The following is a 14,364-nucleotide window of genomic DNA, read 5'->3' on the forward strand; positions in this document are numbered from 1 at the left end:
CTTGTCTTGTCTTTGGGCCTTGTGTTTTCTTTTGTAAAGCTCTGTAACAGCCCAAATCAAAGGTTTATATCTCTGCATCCTGGAGCACTGAGAAAATCAGATCTGACTCCAGTTTTACTCTTTGTACTTATCCGTCCTGTTGTGACCCACATACTACTCTGCAGCTGGAGATCTGAGTAAAATCTGTCACTACTTTGTGCGTGGATCAAGCTGCAGTGGGGACCATTCCTGTGATTTCAGGGACCAGGATGGGCCCATGGACTGCCTGAAGTATCTGTGCTTTAATCATGACTATTCAGCAAATATTTGTGCCTTCCCCTGAACCCCGGTCTCCACACATTTAGCACCCACTCCAGAACAACAGATTGTGTGACACAACAAGCTACAGTTTTCCCATAGGGATAACATGGAAACAATAAACATCTTGTCTTTAATTTATTTGTATAAATACGGATTTAAAACATTGTGGTTTCTTTCTTCAACGGATATCTTCTTTGGCACAAAGTTTTCTGTCTATAGAATGATCTGTTTAGTTTCTTTTTTACCTCAGAAGGGGCTGGACGTCTGTCCTGTTTCTGTGTGCAATAGATTGACCTTTATTGGGATGGAATTTGGAAATGTTAAATTATGAAAACTTTGAGACTCTAGCAGAAATGTTCTTATGTAAAGGATGAGGCCCAGAAAGTAGGAATTAAATTGCAAGAAATAATGGCCTTAAATTGTAGCAAGAAAGATTTAGGTTAGCCATTAGGAAAAACTTTCTTACGATAAGGATAGTTAAACATTGGAATAGATTGTCTAGGTAGGTTGTACAATCTCCATCAAAGGAAGATTTTAAGAACAGGCTAGGCAAACAAGAATGATGTAGCTATAGCTGGCCCTCCATAGAAGTAAGTGGTCAGACTAAGTGACCTCTAGAGCTCCCTTCTAGTCCTATATTCCTGTGATATTAAAGGTCTGAGATTTAGCGTTGCTTGGGTTATAGCTAATACAACAATGTGTGCAGTGGGATGGATAGCTGGATGTTGAGGACAGATATATCCTTTCTCACATTAACACTAGTCATGGTTATGGTCCATCTAAATTCCAGTGCATTGCTTAGAAAAATGTGCCCTTTAATTTCCTAATAAAACAGCTGGGTAAATTCTTCTACTTGCAGCTAAAGGAAAAAAAAAAAAAGAACACTTGAAATGAATTTTTAATACAGATTTGAGTGGGATTGCAGCAGGCGCTTCTGATCCGATAATTGCACTGGATCAGCCACAGTCGTCATCTTTTTTTCCCCAACAAAAATTTTGTGTGAGAGTTTAGTGCTGGTGAAAGTTCCCAGGCTGACAGCTTGCAAGGTCTCCAGGTAGTTAGAAAATGGGAAGCCTGGGCAGCAGTGTGGACAGGATGGGCAAGGGCATGGGCAGCCACCAGCTGCCAATTCTCATTCCTTTGCATCCAGTCATTAGAAGCAAGGTAAAGAGAAATCTTTGCTGTTTATTTAGACAGTGGGCTCTACTGAAATTGCCAAAAAGAGCGTACAGTAGCACCTACAGCACAGAGCACAGCCAGCTAATGGGAACTGATGTCCAACACCTTTGTGCTAAATAGTGACTCACGTGGCTGAATCCAGAGAATCAAACAAGACAAAGACATATGTATGTTGCTTTGAACATGGACACTTTTTTTCCTTTGTACCTCACTTTCAAAACTGCAAGTGTTACAGGAGCTGCCGTTTGGAGAGTCACTGACTTTACAGTGCAAGTGAGTTTTTGAAAGGTTCTTCCTTCTAGGTGGACAGTCTTTACAGGGACTGTTCACAGAGGCTGCCTTTTAGCCTATTGAGGTTAATCTCTCTGTTCCCTGTAAGTGCCTAGATGGCACTTCAGAGTAGGAGCCAACTTAGTCACTGATTCACCCTCTGGGGCAGCCTGTTTTCTTCCTTGGCTTGGAAAGGTTGAGGCTGAAATTCGCTGGGCAAAAGCTAGCCCTTTTGAATACCCCTTGAACAGGTATTGTAATAATAATACTTGAAATGTACTCCCCTTTCTTTCTTTAAGACTATCCCAGACTCATTACACCATCTTACTGTCTTTCCTAATTGACACTAGAGCATGTTGGCTGGTATTGCTGTCAGTACATCCTACTAGTGAGACAGAGCTTGGATCAGCCAAAGAGTGCTTTTGTTGGCTTGGCATGGCTTAAATTAGTTTCTTGAGGGAAATCAGCTATCTTGGTAAAAGCACTTTGGTTCCTGTATCACTGCAGCTACACTACAGCTTTTCACAGTGTAGAAATACAGTTAAAAAATCATGGCCCTAATTGACATTACCATAAATAATTTCTAGTATAGACCTGGCTCTGAGTGAATGGGAAGTATAACAAGAAAAGCCTCTGTGTCCTATTACCAGCTGCCCTAAGCCAAGTCTTGTCTTGAGATCCTCCCAGCTTTGCTCCTGCAGCCTCGCAAGACAGACCTTGTGGGACTGGTACAATCCCCAGCAGTTGGGAATGTCATGGTAAACACTGAAGGGAAATTGGGAAATTTAGGCTGAAAACCCTGGCAAATCTGTGTTGACTTCCCCATGATTTCCTGAGCACTTGAGTTTTTCCCTCAGCCTGCCAACAGTTCCAGTAAGACAGTTGTGCTGCAAGATGAAAGGGCAAAGATTCTCTGTGCCTTGTTCCCTGTTTTTTTCCTTCTTTTTTTCTTTCTTTCTTTTTTTTTTTTTTTTTTTTTTTGTGCCATTCTGGAAAGCCATTGGCTGCTGCCTGAGACATCCTGAGAGATGCGGCAATTAATTTTCTTTTAATCAAGGTCGGATGAAGTAAATTGGTGCAGCTCTGCAGCCCCTCATTTTCTGTTTTTGCAGTGATGCAAAACAAATATGATCAAATTATGCTCCTTCTCACCTTATTGAATTAGGAAGCGTGACTGATCCGGGAGAGCTGAGATGTTATATACTGTACCAATCCTCACCATCCCCCCTCCCTGACAAAGCCATCGGGAATCTTTCTGCAGGTTTTTTATTTCAAGTTCAGAGGGAAGTGTGGGAGTGGGTGTGGGTGGTGGGGAGAGAGTCCTATTTATTTTTCTTAGTCAGTGGGGTGAAGCTGTATATTTCACCTTACAGTGAAGTGTGAGTAATCACAATAATCAGGTCCATCTGGGCCCAGGAATAAAATCTGACAAGAGGACAAAGAAGTTAAAGAGCAGGCCTGCAAAGAGGAGGGCCTTTCATCTGTTCCAACAGCAGGTCTTACCTGCACTTTTGTCTGCCTGCGGTGTGTGTAGCTGTATGACTAGTGGGCTTTGAGGCACTGATCTGGGAGTGGAGGGTCATGGGGGGCTCTTTCCAGCTCTGTCACTCACTTCTTCTACTGTCTTGGGCACACCATCTTGTCCCTCTGTGCCCCACTACCCTGCCTGTGCAATACAGGTAATGAAGTTTGCCATGAGATTCACAAATGAAAAGCATTACATGAGAGCTAAGCATTATTTGCACTTTGTTAGCTCTTAAGGACTATTCTGTGTTAATTTCATTTCAGCCTGCCAGAGGAAAGAGGAAGAAAAAGAGAGATAGATACATGCTTACACACAGAGCTGTCTCATGGAGATTTTGCTTATAGTTAGTTTGTTCGTGTAATGGAAAATGAATGTTATTATGACTGACAGCATGTTTGCTCTTTGTATATGCAGAAACATTACAAATGCTGTGATCAATATCACTATGGACATCCAAATTGCACAATATATGTAGTCCTGTAACCCATGGCTGGGAGGTCTCAGCATCCAGCAGACTCAGGCTCCTATGCTGCTATTTATTTCAGAGGGTCTCTCTGTGTGAGTAAAGGCTGAAGGAGTAGGCTCCTATGGTCAAAACTTTAAATACTCTTGAGGGAATAAAATATGGAGATGCAGCAGGAAAAATGCATAATGAGTGGGCTAATGTGTACACTATTCTTCTGTGAAAGAAAATCAAGGTGGTTGTGAGCTTGACCTAAAGGGATCTTTTCCAGTGTGATAATCATAGAAATGGACAGAGAAGCCTCCAGAGAGGTTGGAAGGTATGTAGTCCATCCTCTACCCTAAGGCAAAATCAAATAATGACTGAAATACGAACTTTTCTTGAACATGTTAAAGGACCTGGCCCAAGAGAGGATGGGTCAGCAGCAACAGGAATTCAGAACTAGATCCCGCTGAACTGTAAGCTAGTATTCCCCACAAAGCATGGTGATCCCTGCACAGCTAATCTCAGCTGGGTAGATGATCTCATTGATCCCCTTTGGCCTCAGAACTTACACTTCTATTAGAAACAGAGTACCCAGTAGATGTGGTGGCTGGGATTTAAAAGAAATCAGGGCAGACTGAGAAAGGCAGTCGGTCCTAACTCTGGGATGCAACAGATAAAATTCCTATTTTGGTGAGAACCTAATGACACTAAGGACTTCTGCTAGTCAGAGCTCATCCAAGCAATACCTCTTTCTGACCTTCATAACATGCTGAAATATTGCTCTGGAAGTGATTTGTGGTGAGTGGGGAAAAGCCTCGCTTGCTGTGTCACCAGAACCAGTCCCTATTGCATGTCAGCTCTGCAGAGCAACTTCAGCTGAGCACCCATTTCCACAACAGGAAAGTGTGGGAGAGCTGAGCACTGTACAGGCTGGCAAAGGTGTAGGCACCTGAAGAAAAAAATTGGCAGTATGACTTTCCTGGGCATGCTTTGTGAAAACAACAAACAGTTATTTAGCTTTGGGTTTAGAGGTTTTTTCCTTTCTTTTTTGAGAGAGAATTGCAGAGAATGTACTTAGACTGCAGGTTTTAATTTATAGACTTCAGGTGACCCTTTTCACCCTGACCCTTTTCCACATCAGGTCAGTCTTGTTCAGATTGTACTGCTCGTTCTGTTTAATCAGAGCACAAAACGAATCCCAGAACAGGTTGACCAAAAGAAAGTGAAGTTTACAACATCTTTGCCTATTCATCAGGTTTTCTATTCAAGCACAAAACATAACCTGTTTATCTGTCCACCTGAAATGTTTTGTACTGCTGCCCATCAGTGTCAAATCTTAAATACACTGGCGATCACAAATCCTGTGCGGGGTCTCACAGAGGCTTGTTTCCCTACCACGAGTATAGAGAACTCCACTTGATGTGGGGTTGTGTTGCACTGGCTGAGAACAGATCTGGGAAGATGAGTATGATGAATATAATCTTAGTTATAGAACTGCTCAACCTCACCTCTTTAACAGGGAGAAAGGAAAAAAGGAAGAGGTAGGAAGCAAGAATTCATATAGTAAATAAATAAACCCACAAAAGCCTGAGCAAGTCCTCATCCTATCAGGCTTAAGGAAAGGGCAAAGATACACAGGAGAGAGAAAACAAGACAGAAAGATAATACTAGGGAACATTTTCTTTTTCACATTCCTCATTTTTAATCACCCTTCTCTCCTTGATCATTAATCTTGCAATCTTTTCCTTTCTTTGAGACACTTTTCTGAGGTGTATGCTCATGACTGCAGTCAGTGTTAATCGAAACTCTTCCCAGCAGGAGGAGGGGAAAACTTGAAGCTCTCTTTGGTCTCTATAAAAACTCTGTTCCTTCAAAGGCTGTGGGTACAAAAGGGCTTTTGAAGCAAACTCTATGTACCAGATTACAGACTAGACTAGGACCCTGACTGTAATTAGTAACAATGCTGAGGGAAGGAGATACTATTGTTACATGGTCCAAGTTTAGGATACATCCATCAGGGCATAAACAGAAACAAACGGTGAAGAGTCTCCTGTGCTAGTACGAGATTGGAGCAGTTCATTGAGAGATTGGACAGGCGATATGCCTTAAGACCCAGAATATCTCCTTTATGTCTTTTCTACATGTATCACTTCACAATATCAGTTGCTAACATCCATCAATGACCCAGATGTCTACTGACCTACCGATTTAAGCCACTGAAATTTCCTCCTGCAGTGTTCAGTGTAGCTCTCTACTCCCATTACTTGTCCTCTGTCTTTCATAGTCTTGAATCTTTTTCTTTCTCTCTCAGATTTTTCCCCTCTTCCCTCATTTTTTTCATCTCCTCCCTGTAGCAGATAGATCCAATTCCTGCGGGGGGGCAGGGGGAAACACATCCCACAATGCATGAACCCACCAGCTCAGCAGATTTTACTTGGTACTGTTTTGGCATCCAATCCTACCCATATTTCTGTGAATCATTGTGCCATTCGTGATCAGAGCTCCAAATGAAACTCATCAGGAATTTTTATTACTCCAAGAACAGTGAAGTAATAGTCCGAACTACCAATCACTGGAGTTGGCAGGACGGGGCTCCCAGGGGAGCGCTGGGCAGCACAGCTTTAATTGTCTTTTTTTTTTCTTTTTTCCCCTTTCCTTGACAATAGGAAAGGAACCCCAACCCCCTTACAACTTTCTCATCATATATTTTCTTCCAAAAGCTCAGATTCTATAATTTCCCTTTCCTGTGAAAAGCATTCTTCAGTTTTGGAATAATGCTGCCTTTGTGGCTGAAAATAGTTGCTGAACTGCTTGCTGAGAGTCTGATTGTTACAAATCATTAATAACATCCTCCACTTGGATTGGCTAGTAAGAACACCTCATGGTTGTTATCCCTAGATCTCAAAGCTTTGTGTGAAGCAGGTCAGGATCATTATTTTCATTTCACAATGATTATTATTTTCACAGAGGTACTAAGAGGTGGGATGTCACGCCTAGGGGCAGAGCCAAGCATAGAGCCCAGGTTTCTAGCGCCTTATTTCTTGGGACTACAGCCCCTCATCACAAAGATAGCAAAGGGTGTTCCAAACCATTCTGGATCCAGATTTTACCAGGAGTTAGAGGCTGACATAGCAGAGGGCATCAGTGAAGGCTTGGTACAAGGAACAACAGAGAAATGCTGGTTTAGGCAAGCCCACACTGGTACAGATGCCACAAGGAGCTCTGGTTGTGTTGAAAGCCTGTAGCTGCTGCAGGCTGAGGCTCAGCCTCTTCCAGATGAGAAATGCAATAAGGAGGGATGTAATGCCAGGAAGCAAAGATCTGCTTTGTGCCAGCTATAAGTCTTGGTGAAAAGCACACAGCTCACCTCATCTCTGCTAGAGTCAAAGCTGTGGCTTTCAGGGTTGAGATGGAGCACTGCTACTCTGCAGGGGGAAGGTAAAATAACTGTCAGTAGGAGAGATTCCCAAATAGGAAATGAAAGAGTTAATGAAATATCTTACCACTTGAGGCAGACCTTTCTGGTGAACACCAGAGCTTAACTTGACCCACCTGGTTTTGTCCCCATCATTTATGTGGCTGGGATAGGTAGGTTGCAGGGGAGAGGAAAGCTGAGGAGGATCAAGTCTTCCCTCCACATATTTAGCAGTGAGATTCTAGCTTGGTTTGGTGGTTATGGCAGGGGAACCTCCATCTGAGTGAGTGCTGTGTCAGGAGCTACTTTCAGGAAAAAGAAGACAGTGTGGAGAGTTGGGATAGGATGTTCTTGGAAGCTGATGAGGGAGAGGCACAGGAAAGGGTGCTGCTTTTTGGGTGACTTTCATCACAGCAGAGGCCCCCGCTGTTCCCATGGCCTTCTGGCTGGCAAGTTCTACAACCAGCATCTTTGGGTTAGGAGACGGAGAGAATGGTCTGATGCTACTGCTGTGCTGTGGGTCCAGCTTCCCCTCCTGAGAGGAATGCCCTTCACTCTGCACACAGGATTTTCTCTCGTCCCATTGAGAGTGGGCTCTGTGCCACTTTATACTTTGGAGGATCATTAGCAGAAATCATTAGCTATAATACAACCTCCCCCATAAATCTCCCCTGCACCTGGATCATTTGTCCATGCCTAATTTCCATCTCCCTAATTTTATGATTTGTCCCTCATTTGATGAGAGTTCCTTCCATTAATTGTGTAGTAAGTGCTTCCAGATAAAGGGCTGAGGAGTTGACCCCATCTTGGAAAGACATGGTTTGGGCTTTTTTCCTGAAGGATAGAGTCCCCCTGAAATATTCTTGCTTCCCTTTCAGAGGGCATCACTCCAAATCTTAAAGGCACCACAGCAGCTTCCCATAGGGAAAATGCCTCTTTCAGATAAATCCTGTTCGCTGGAGGCACTGCAAGGCAGATGAAAGCAGCAAAGCTCAAGTCCAAGGTGTCCTCTGCCAGAGTTAGAAAAGTCTTGTAGGCATTATCTGTACAATTCAATTCAAACCAAGGAATAAACCTCTGCTTCCGCCCCTCCCCACCCCCCTCCTAATTATCATACTTTGCTGCCCAAAAGCAATTCTGACCCTCCCACAAAAATCTCCTCTGCTGAACTATTTCATGTTATGTTAGGCTGCAACAGAGCCCCTTAGCCTATGTGATAATGGGCAGGGAGGGAATTGGTTGAGTCAGTGGAAGAAGGAACTTAGCACCAGGCCTGCAGAGCTCTTTTTCCAGCTTTTCTGCAGACCTTCTGGGTGGTCCAGAATAAGGCAGCTCTTTCTCAGTGTCTCTGTTGCCATCTAAATAAGATGGTGATACTAGCAGTAGGGTGCCATGAGAGTTTAATTAATTAATTTGCAAACGCTGTGAGATCCTCTGATGAAATTCACTGCATCAGCACAAAGTCATATTTAATCTATATTACATACGGAGATCCCAACAGCAGAAGCATCCCAAATGCACAGGAAAAATGAACCAAAAAAGGTGTAGCCAAACTTTCTGAGCACCTCACTGAATATGTCTCTAGCAAATAGGAAAATTTTTCCAAATCAAAATGCTTGTCCTTGAATTTCTCACTATGCAAGAGTGTGAGGCAGCTGAAATGGCTCACACTGGGACAAACACAACCCACTGGAGCTCTCTCAGAGCCAAGTTTGACACAGTGGATCGGCTCTGCTGTGCTGACTTCTGTGTTTTCTTTCTCCCAGACTAATCTCCCTCATCTTTTCTCATACCTATCCCATACTTGACATGGATGTTAAAAATCCACTGAGATAAAGCTTGATCCAAAACTCAGTCAGAGGGTGCAAAAGCTTCCCTGGAACCACCACGGCTGAAAATGGTGCAGAATGCAAAGCTGTTGGATTCTCAGCACCTCTCTCACTGACTGTTTCCTTTAACTGTTGATTTAGACTTGAGGGTCTCTCTGTAACATTCTTGCCCTGGTGCTCTTTTCTCCTGAGTTTCTGTCCACTGTGGGGGTAGTACAAATTCAGAAGGGTATAGGAGTGGGGGGAGGCACAGTGCTAGAAGCAGCTTGCAGATTTTACAGGTAACATTATCTTTTATTGGCATCCTAAAAAGAATGTCAGGCACTAGAGTGGATTTTTTTTTTAAATTTCTGCTTCACTGCCATTCCGCTGCAAGATTTTTATCACATCGATGATGCCAGCAGAGGCAGGCAGTGCTCAATGACACAACTGGCCATTCACAAGATTTCCAGAGACCTTTTGGCACATCCTCTGGAGCAAACTGTGAAGGTCTCAACATAATTCCTGTTCAAAAGCTGGAAATACTCTGAGCAAGGCGCAGGTCTTTCCAGTGACTCTCCAGCCAAATGGGGCTCTCTGCTAGTCAGCCAGACCTACTGAGAGAGATCCTCCCATTGTTTTACAAACTGAAACAACATTTATAGTAGTTAACCAAGACAGGTATTTCTAGCAGTCATCCAGGCCATGGAGTGTTCTTGCTCTCTCTGAAAGTCAGAAAAGACATTTAAATTGATATCTGGGCCAGCAGGAGCATTTTCAGTGGCCAGACATTGCTTTCTGACTGAAAGACCTTCTCAGAGTCCAAGCAACTCTTCTCATTGATGTATCTCATGTGACAGTGATGCTGATTCTTGTTTTCACAGCAGGTCTGCTCTCTTCGGTCAAAGTTTACGGTAAGATAAGACCTTTTAGACCAGCAGCAGAAACTCTGGTACCAGTAGACAGGCCTTGCAATCTGTTTTCTCTTTCCTTCCAACCTCCTGATTTTCCTAACTGCCTCCCTTGCAGTGGGCAATAAAACCACAAAAATTCTGAGCTCTCCCTTTGCCAAACCCACTGGAGAGCAGGTAAGTCTGTTCTGTAAGGACAGCTGTACTGTTGCCACAGAAAGCAGGAGTGAGAAAGTCTTTGCCAGGTTTTGGATGGCTTGGCTGGTTTCAGTTGTGGCCTGGAGAAAACACTGTATTGTGATTGCCGGAAAAGAGCACTGGTACTGGAGCACTGTCATCTCGGCTCTCCAAGACAGCAAGTGCAGTTCAAAACCTGGGCCTTAGAACCTCTGTGGATTTGCAGAGCCCTGTATGACAGAGCCAGACCACTTCGGTGACTGTCACTCCAATGACTGCCACCCCAGCTCCAAGCCAAACTGCTGTGAGTGCTCCAGAACTAGATTTTTGCTCTGTGACTCTTCAGAGCCTCAGCAGCAGCTGCAGGCAGCCCGCAGTTGAGGTTTCTGGGTGTGTGTAGAGGTGGGCGGAGCTGGACTGTGGGTTTTCATCCTGAGTTTTGCAGTTGCTGTCTGACCCTGCAACGGCCTTTCCTCTTGCAGAAGGCAGCAGAAACAAGTAGTTGAGCACCTGATCCTGCCCTCTATTCTCTCTGCCTTTCAACCTTCCCCTTTTTGCATGAGCCATGCAATAAATGCTGATGTGTTCCCAATGGAAAGTGCAAGGGCATGAGAAAGAAGCTTTGCTGTGGCCATGATAGCACCTCATGCCCTTCAAATTCAGGTATGATTTTTCCCAGATATTAATGACTGCAGGTAGAGAGACAGCCAGATAGCTCTCACACAAGTGCCTTTTTGTTTTACCAGTCTTCAGACAAACCTGGAAAAGACACACGAATGGTGTAAGCTAGCATAGTACTGCATAGGCTTACTCCCACCTGAGAGAGGATCTTAACAGGACATCAACCCAAATTTTTCTTCTCCTTGGTGCAGTTCCGAGAACTGTGGCCATACACTAAATTTATTTCCTAGATTTCTTTTGCCCGAATGAGGCTATTTTCACTAGCTGACGTTAACTTTTTACTAAATGCCACCAAAATTCACAAAGCACTGAATTTTAGGCCTTGTGGCTATATGTAAATTATAGAGTAATTGTATTGATTCCATTGCATTTTCCCAGAGGATGACTTTGACGCAACAATGACACAGATCAGAGTTGAACTACAGAAAAGTTCAACATGAATACTATCCAGTCTTTTGAAATTAAGCTGAGTGAGTTCCAGGTGAGATATGCAGTGGCACACCTGGTTCTGCAGTAGAAGCAAATGCAAAACCAGCTATAGCTGTACCTTCCATCAAACTCACCCTCTATGGAAAGGATGAAATCATTGTTTTCCCTAGCAGGGAGGGACCCTGTATATTATCTAATGATTATAGTGCGATCTAGGAAACAGGATTTCTGAGTTCCTCACTCTTCTGTGCCACTGCTTTACTGCATGGTCCAAGGGAAAACATTTCCATGTTCTTTTCCTCATTTAACATACTTGTGAAGTAATACCATGCTTTATATAATATTTTCTTTTCAAAATATATGCTATGTCCATGTTCTACTGTACAATTACTTTTCCTGAGATAACAGGCTGGGATAGGAACTTTACCACTGTCTATTTCTGTGCTGTGAGGTGAGCTGGCACGATCTGCTCTTCTGAACTAGTGAACACCTGTACCTCAAGTCAAAATCACTATAGTCAGGGTGCCAAATACATCAGAGAATAAGGCCACTGACTAAGTGCATTGAACTTTGAGGTACTCACACAGAAGGCGGCAGAAGAGCAGACAGCATTGTTATTAGCATTGCCAACATTCAGCTAATGTTGAAAATCATAGAGAAGGATGTTTGGCTCAGTTGATTCTGGCAAAAAGAGGACACAGTGGGTAGCCGTACCTTCCAGCTTCAGATTTTTAGCTGTTGTTAATCAGTTAAACAATCAATAAGTTGTTCTGAATCTCCTCCTTGGCTTTGATACTTCACATGATCACAAGCTGGATGTGTGGACTAGCAGCTGGAGGATCGTAGGTGTACTCCCAGAACATGCAGACTGCATAAAGGTGGCCAGTCACACAATCAGAAGTAGATGAGAGAGCAGTCTTGCAGATCTGCCCCAGTGTCAGATCAAGGGCTTGATTGCGATAGCAACATCCTGCAAAATTCTGCTTTGGATGTGAATCTCTGCACAGTTAGCAAATCTCCTTAGACAGGCGTGCACCTCTCTGAAAGTGTTGTTAGGATCTGTTGCTGATCCAGACTGCCTAGAAAGCTGGATTTGAAGGGACAGGAAACTGCAAAAGTAAGGGCTTTTATTTTTTAAGTAGTCTGATTTTTAACTATGTAAATTCATGGGATTACATTCTGATGATCCAAACAGTCTGGGTATGGAACAAACACTGGAATTCCTTTCCAAAATAAATTTCTACACACTTAGCATTGAGAAGCCTGATCTTTCTTCTGCAGTTATCATACTGTGTTTGCGTATTATGCTTTGTGTGTGTGCGTGCACATGAGAGTGCTATTGCAAGTGCAGAAAAACGTGTGGAAACATGAATGTGGGCAAGTGCCTGTGCATGGGAACATGTGCAAGAGTCTGCGTGTGTGTGAGAGAGAGGGCATAAGCATGTCTACAAGTTTGTGTTTATGTGGGAGTATATACGTGTGGGAACATGTGCATGTATGTAATTTCGTGCTTGTGTGGGAGAGAGGAAGGGAAAGCATGGTAAAGTTATTTGAACCTGTTTGAAGGTCAGGTCTCCCCAAGGTTATCTGCTTTTTTTCCCTTGAATCTGTAAAGTAATGGTATTCACACTCACTACTTGAGAAGTGTTTCTTTTTATAGCTCTTCCAGATGACAAATAATGCCTGTTTTTTAAGTCCTTTTTAAGTCATTGTTCCCTGGATGCAGATACCATGTTTGGGTGCAGGAGAGGAACAAAGCGCAGAGATATTTCCCCTTTCTGTCTGCAGGGAGCTTTACTGGGACTAGTGAAATTCCAGGCAGGATCACCCGAGGGGCTGCAGACTCACAGCATGTGAGCTAATAGGACATCTTCTCCTTCAAGCTCCATGACGCAGTGAGAGAGGAGCCACCACAGTAAGCTGTTCAGGTCTAGGCCATGGAGGCTATAAAACCCAGCTGAAATCAGTGGCAAGTTTCCTGGAGTAAGCTTCCCCCAGTTGGCCCACTGAGAATAAGCCGAATTCAGACTTTGTGAGTGGACAGGTGTCTGGATCAGAGCCACCCCCTGCTGGGGGCTGGGTTTGCTTAAGTTTTGCCCATCTTCAAATATTTTGGGTACTGTTGCCCCCTGTGGGCAGTATAGATGTGTGGGCAGTATGGCTACGTGGGCAGCACATACAGAGTTCTCGCCACTTCCCAGAGGAGTACAACTAGGCTGCTTCCCAGCAGTCTTCCCAGCAGACTAGTGCAACGCTACCGGCACTCGATGATACTGTTCTCTGACCACAGTGGCAATAGTTGCGTTTTAAAAACTAGCCCCTTCTTCCTTGCCTTCCCTTAAGCCTAAGTGTTTTGGCTAACATCACTCTGTCTTGGTAGCAGCAACAGCCATTCTGTGCCCAGAAATTGTTCTGTACTATGTAAGTACAGGAGCGTGGCAGGAAGCAGTATTTTGTGCTGCTGTGCCCAGGGACAGGCAACTCATGCACATCACAGAGCACTCCCATTCCTTGCTGTCGTAGTGGAGATTTTGTGCACTCATCACCGATGGACAGCAAGCTTATCTCCATCTCTGGAGTCTGGCCACTGATTTACTCTCCTCCTTGCAGATGGGATAACTGAGCTTTTTCTGCTGGTCAGATCCTGAGATGTGCTGGGAGCACAGTGTTCCCAGTAGCTATGACAGAAGTTTTCTGGAAAATGAACTGAATGGGTCTCTCAGGATCTGAGCCAGAGGGAGCTGCAGGTGCCTATAAAGGTGTTCAGCTTTGTCTTGGAAAAAGCTCAGGGGAAACGGTTTGTGGGAAAAATAATGCACACAGTGGGAAAACAGGAACAGAAAAGGGGCAGAAAGATTCAAGAAGTAATCCAGAAGAGGACAAGGAGAAAGCTTGGTTGAATGGATAAACGGTCTGTGAGCAGGAAACGATATCTGACTTAATGTATTAGTCAGACAGAAAAATTAGATGGTGTAAGCTGATCCTTCCTGCAAGGGGTGCTGAACTTTTTTGGTGACTTTAGAAGGCCATGTTTACAGTAACTTCAGCTCGTGACCAGGCTATAAAGGCAGGCTCTTTGGGGCAGGGAGGAAGGAGCATTTCATTAACACACACACCTGCCTCCATGGGCAACATGGCCTTGCAGTTACTGAGCTTTTTTTTATTATTATAAGATTGTACTTTGCTTTTTAACATAGAAATATAAAATATGCATGCATATG

General features: G+C 43.8%; 1 protein-coding gene across 4 annotated transcripts in view; it reads left to right on the forward strand.

The window, feature by feature from the left end:
• Positions 1-14,364, forward strand: part of CASZ1 (castor zinc finger 1) — a 237,057-nt gene continuing 222,693 nt past the window's right edge. For all 4 annotated transcript variants that reach the window (XM_080380903.1, XM_080380893.1, XM_080380900.1 and 1 more), the window contains exon 1: positions 1-14,364. This exon is cut by the window's right edge. The gene's annotated coding sequence lies outside the window, so the exon portion shown is untranslated.

Source organism: Falco punctatus (genome assembly GCF_963210335.1).
Source record: "Falco punctatus genome assembly, chromosome: 3".
In the NCBI taxonomy this organism is placed as follows: domain Eukaryota; kingdom Metazoa; phylum Chordata; class Aves; order Falconiformes; family Falconidae; genus Falco; species Falco punctatus.